The sequence below is a fragment of the Anastrepha ludens genome, chromosome X (genome assembly GCF_028408465.1).
Source record: "Anastrepha ludens isolate Willacy chromosome X, idAnaLude1.1, whole genome shotgun sequence".
Lineage (NCBI taxonomy): Eukaryota > Metazoa > Arthropoda > Insecta > Diptera > Tephritidae > Anastrepha > Anastrepha ludens.
This window is the reverse complement of record NC_071503.1, coordinates 20,652,533-20,659,137: the sequence shown is the minus strand read 5'-3', so window position 1 is coordinate 20,659,137 and position 6,605 is coordinate 20,652,533.

The window sequence follows — 6,605 nt, the reverse complement described above, 5'->3', positions numbered from 1 at the left end:
AACACTTAAAACATAGTACAGATAATACTTGAATGGTATGCAAAATTTCACGTCATTATCTACTGTAGTTGTGGAGTAATTAATATTTCAATTTAATCTTGCTTAAAACTTTGATTGTTAATAACAATTGCTAAAATTGGAATTTGCGCGAAATACTTATAGAACAGCGTTAACATGACTTTGACTAAACAACGAGACATCTTGCCCTAAAATCCGTGACTTAGTGAAATTTTCCAGGATCACTTGACATGGCCTTACTCAGTATAAATTTGGTAAGATGCATCCTGATCATTTAAACTCCTTCAAGCAAATCAAATTAATTCCTTCATAGAGAAATGATTCATTAGCAGGCACACATGAAGATGGCAGATGCATATACAAATATGTGAATTCATATACATATGTATGCGGCTGCGCGCACTTGGCACAACAGAAATATTACGATTCGCAAAAAATGCCCGAATGCACGTTCATAGGCACATCATTGTGACAAATATAATGATGATTAAGCGTGAAAAAATTGTTCATAATTCCCCAGACATGTTTTTAGGCTTTTTGAATGAAGAATAATTGTTACATTAATTACGAAGTATATGTATTAAAGCTTCGAAGTAAAAGGCGCAAATTGATCAACGCAACTGACAGAAGCCTCAGTGATTTCTTCAATATTAAATATTCGGTACTTTCGGCTTCATCCAAAGGCTGAAGGTATGTACAGTAACCTCCCAATAAGTCACACTCGCTTTCAGAGTAAGTTTCAAACTTTGAAGCTATAGGGCTTTCCAATAACAGGTGCTACAGGTGAATAGATTGCGCTGTCGAGAGATGATTAACGATTTTTTATGGCCGGAATTGGAAGGTAGTGATATGGAACTAACACTCTACAAGACTCTCATCATGCCCGTCCTAACGTATGGCGCAGAAGCTTGGACGATGACAACATCCGATGAAGCGACGCTTGGAGTGTTCGAGAGAAAGATTCTGCGTAAGATTTTTGGACCTTTGCACGTTGGCAACAGCGAATATCGCAGACGATGGAACGATGAGCTGTATGAGCTTTACGACGACATAGACATAGCGCAGCGAATAAAGATCCAGCGGCTACGTTTGCTGGGTCATGTCGTCCGAATGGATACAAACGCTCCGGCTTTGAAAGTATTCGATGCGGTACCAGCTGGTGGTAGCAGAGGAAGAGGGCGGCCTCCTCTGCGTTGGAAAGATCAGGTGGAGAAGGACTTGGCTTCACTTGGTGTGTCCAACTGGCGCCGGTTAGCACGAGAAAGAAACGACTGGCGCGCTTTGTTAAACTCGGCCAAAATCACGTAAGCGGTTATAGCGCCAATTAAGAAGAAGAAGAAGATATGGACAACGCTTATTTTCAACAAGACGGCGCTATGTGCCACACAAGCAACGAAACCATTGATCTTTTAGGGGAAAAGTTTCCGGACCGTGTTATCTCTCGAAGAGGTGATCATAATTGGCCACCGAGATCTTGTGATTTAACACCTTGTGACTTTTTTCTTTGAGGCCACGTGAAAGACAAAGTCTACGCCAACAGCTCAGGGTCGATTCAAGACCTCAAAGATGGAATTCGTGAGGCTATCGAGGACATAGAGCATACACTTTGCAATTCGGCTATGGAAAATTTCAAGAAAAGGATATTGTCTTGTAGGCGTGGTCGTGGTGGTCATTTGCCTAATGTTATTTTCCACTATTAACGGCACACCTTCCTCTTTATAATGAAATATGCATCCCATCATTTATATTAAAAAATAGCATTTTGCTTTGAATATCAAAATATCACCTCTTATTAAAAAACCTTTTATATACATACATATGTTTTTGTGCACTTTTTATCAATTGGAGAACTAAATACGTTAAGTAAACTGCTAATTAATTATTTACTTACTATCAAAGAACAAAAGCGAATTGTTTCGAAATTTTCTTTAGATTCGAAATGTCCGGGACAGAACTTTTTTATAAGCTACTTGTTGTTTTCTGCATCTTACTGTACGTTCCCGCGAGTAGTTGACGCACAGCAGCTGCGGCTGTCGAGAATTTAGAGGCATACATATTAGAGTGGGCCGAAAAAAATTCTTTTTTAGGATCGAATTCTAATAGTTCGGAAAAGTTGCACTGCTAGACTAATAAAGTGTGTGCCAAATTTCAGCCCAATTGAACTATATCTTCTGTCGTTGATATTCTGAAAAATTTTATTTTTCCCGGATATTTTTTTTCTCTACGCATACATTCCGGAGCAAATTTTATTCCAAAAATAAGGACTATAAACTAATTAGACATATTTATCCAAGATTAAGCACCTGTACACTATAAAATAATAATAAAACGTTATTGATTGTGCAACTTTTTTCCTACTTTTTATTGCGAAAATACGAGTACATAAATGTTTTTGTAGCCCAGAACCCACCAGATTGCTGCACTTTGGGCTTCTATTTTTTTGATTTCTTAATTTAATTTTTTTTTTTTTAATTTTTATTATTTTTTTTTTTTATTGTTTTTTTTTTAACTGTTTTTTCTTTTTTTCCAGTTTTATAATATTGTAAGAAAATAATAAAATAAAAAGTATTTCAAGAAAACACTGCGGTTTTTAAACTTAAAAAAATAATTCATTTCATGTTTTCCAAAGTTTTTCTCTTTTTGTCCACATTTTGTAATATTGATAAAAAATTATAAAATAAAAAGTATTTCAAGAAACTCTGCGTTTTTTAAACGTTAAGCAATAGTTAATTTCTTATTTATCAAATCAGAGGGTGTATTGTGCTTTGTTGTCAAACTGAGGCATACTTTGACGGGATGCTAAAGTACACCGAATGAATCCATCCCGAGCGTCTCTTCCGCATACTTGAAGCGATGCTTCAGTAACGAGCTTCACAATTCGCTCCACCGCAAGTGTGTGCCATGGATATTTAGAGAACGCCCAATTTTCATACACATTGTTGGATGATAAAATCTGTAATCATCAGCATCAAAATCGAGATTGGGTAGAGTGCGACATGTATGTAGTAAACTATTCCGCGCTTGCAAAATTTTTTCGAGAGCATCTAGGCGAATTTCTCGTCTCTCATCAGTTATCACTGTTAAAAGGATTTTTTTCGGAAGAGCAAAATATGCATTCCGAGAAATAGAAGCATTAACCACATCGGTACCGAGTCCGTCTGAAAGTTTCAAACAGGAGCCTTGGCCTGTTTTCAAAAGAGCTATTATTTCATATTTTAAACCACATTGGGACATAGACGGTCAGTAAATATTTTACAAGATCTTTGAGCTTAGCTGCAGGTCGAACTGTTGAAATATACAAACCCGAAATTCTATTAGCACACGTAAGCCAGCGAGCGTGGTTGACTCGAACAGCATCACAAAATATAAGTTCCGGGCAAGTACCTCTTTGGATTGCCTTTGATATTTCCAGCAAATACTTTTGATCTTTGTTGAGATCCATAGTTAAGATGTCGGTTAATTCACAACTAATAGGTGCATATTTCACCACTTCAAGGTGTTCGCAACCGTTTAGTGTTGAGCCAATTTAACCACTAAATGATTGCCGCCCAGAAGCGACACCATCTTTGAACTGGAAAATACGTCGGAACGGTAGTTCATTGAAATGGAGGAAGCTTACCGGCCACTGAATCGAACGTTCCAGTTTGTCCTCCAGATATTTTAAGATCCCTTCTTTTGGTCCGGTATTAACTGCGGTTCCATCACAACCTACTATTGTTAATTCCTCGAAACCATTCTCTTTCATAACCGCTTCATAAACGCTGTCTGTAATATCCACAGCGCTGCCTGACTTCGGTGTAACGTGAGTTAAATATTGCGATCCAGGCTCAGATAAAATCGAAATATGTTCTTCTTTGATCACCTGACGGTAGAATCTGTCTCCCCTTTTGACCTGAATATACGTGTCGTCTTTTCGACCATCAAAATATAGTACCTTTGCAGCAACGGCATTGACGCGACCTTTGAGTTGTATTTCACGGCGAACTAGGTTTTTCTCGCGTCTAATTTTGTTTTTATCTGTTATGAGGTTTCGTGATTCGGAAGAGATCGAACCAACACCTTTAAGTACTGAATTAACAAGCATTGCCGCTGCTTTATTAATTACGCCATATCGCTGGCTTATAACTGCAGTTTCCTGTAATCTCATACGCATTTGAGAAGTAGAGGTCGAATCAAAACCAATGAATAAGTTCGGCTGTGTAGTATCAGAATTAGTGGTGTCACTTTCGGAACCATCATTCACTTCCGATATATTGCAGCAGAACGTAGAGCAAGAGGGATAGTTTTCTGGACCACAGAATTTTTTACTAGTAATTTGCTTGGTCATCTCATCGCGGCGTCGTTGTCTTTCTATAAGTTTCTTTGTTTCAGGTATGTATGTCCACTATTCCAATGCTGCTTATAAGAGCACCTCTTTGGTCTGACAGAAAATCTTGCTCTTTTTGAGGAACTTTTTTTTCTCTTGGACATGAGCGAGTTGTAAAATCTTGACACTTACAAGCTGAAATATCAAAAAGTCGGGAAGCATTCGCCTTAAAGTCATCAGCACGTTTTTTCAAAGCAGGACTTCTATGTGCAGAATACAAACCCTTTTCAATTTCTCTGTACATTTTCTGATACTTATCTATCATGTTAATTACGCGGGAATGTGAAACTGTGGGAATAGAAGCCTTGTTATAAATACAAATGATTTTCTTGGCAACTTGTCCGGCTATGATCAAAAAGGCCGGCTCTCTGTTTTCTCCTGACTGTACTCCCAGTTCCCATCTTTGAAAAAACAACATCTCATTACATCTTCATAACTTGGTAGTTGATGATCTAGCAAATCTTTAGGACTTCCAAACAATGGGCAATTAAACTTTTGTCTTAGGGAAATTTTGGTTAATGCCATTGTCGTCATATAAACTTTTAATAAAAGATTATAATTAAATGCTTTTATACGAAACAATATCTTTGGAATAAAGCGGAAGAAAAAATAGACAAAGTAATTGCTGTAACTTCAATTCAACTCGCAGTACAAGGACGTGCTACTGGGAGCTCCATAAACGTATTGCTTGTTCAAACAAACAGACTGGAGTGTAGTGAATTAAACAAATAGTATTTTCAAAAAAGTTAAAATTGTTCAGAATTTAAGCTGAAATTTCAAAATTTGAGCCCTCTGCCGGCGACAGAAGATATCGTTCGATTGCGCTGAAATTTGGCACACACTTTACTAGTCTAACAGGGCCACTCTTCCGCATTATTAGAATTCGATCCTAAAAAAAATTTTTTTTCGGCCCAATCTAATACATATATGGATGTTAACATATATACGGAGCCGCGGCCATTCGGCATGACAAAAATTTACGATTCTCCAAAATTCTAAAATATTTCTATAAGAACTATTTCAGTATTGAATATTTTATGAATGAATGTACTTTAATCCTAAAAATATGAGCTCGAACTTATCAATGCATTTGTTTTTGTTGTGCTTTACAATATTTGAAACTGTTCAGCGTTGCCGCGACTAAAATAATTATTATATATTATAGGCCGCTACGGCTGTGCCTATGAATGTATTTTGTTGTTGTGGTCGCAAGGCTTTGAATTTTAGCTTTGGAAACATACGCATGTAGAACATGTAGAGGATGAAGTGAGTGCACTGATGTTTTTTTTATGGAGGTGGCAAAAAGCATTCAAAGCCGAAAAGTGTGAGAGTTGTCTTTCGACTCATCCACTAAAACCCCACCCCTGCCCCGTTTCTCTCTTGCGGGACAACCGTAGCGGCGATATTGCCTGAATATCTGCGCTGTCGTTCTTCGCGACGCAGTTTTGTAATTACTATTCCTGCCATATTACTGACAGCGGAACAATTTTCTTTTGAGTCAAGTATAATATCTACTAGGTTACTATCAATTATTGGCTTCCAGACCCTAATACTCAATTCTCCCCTTTCGAACTCAAACGAGGGTAGACAAATAAACGTGGTCTGCATCTTCAACTAGATTGACACAAAAAGTGCAGTACGGTTCGTCTTCATGCGTAAATTTATGCAGATAAGATTTAAAGGATGTATGTGGAAGTCTATCTGTACATGTTTTCAATTTATCCATGGGAAGATACTCGGATCGATCGATCATCCGTTCATAGAGTTCTTCCAATCCTCCTGCCACGTACGGATGCTTCGCTCCCGTTCAGCCTTTCGGTTGGTCAGCTGGGCTGGATCCGCTTGTTGTTTTTTTATCTCAACGAATTCGAAAGCAGTCAACTTAACCGGTAGCATACCCGTTAGGACTAATACAGCAACCTCGGATACTGTGCGGAATGCGCAGCACACCCTGAAGGCACGTCACCGGTATACCGATTTAATGTCTTTAATGTATGAGCTACAGTTTGTTGCTTCGACGCAGGCTACCACACTGCTAAGTACTCTCCTAGAAACCTGCTTAGGACCTCTCGTACTCATCATAATTCGGAATCGCATCGGGTCCGGGGGCATTGTTGTTTTTAATCTGCTTGCAAATGTGCGAAAATTCATCGCTGCCGCTTAAGCACCGATTTTCGTCGTCTTCACTACGATTAGCAACGTTGGCTGCTATACCATCCTG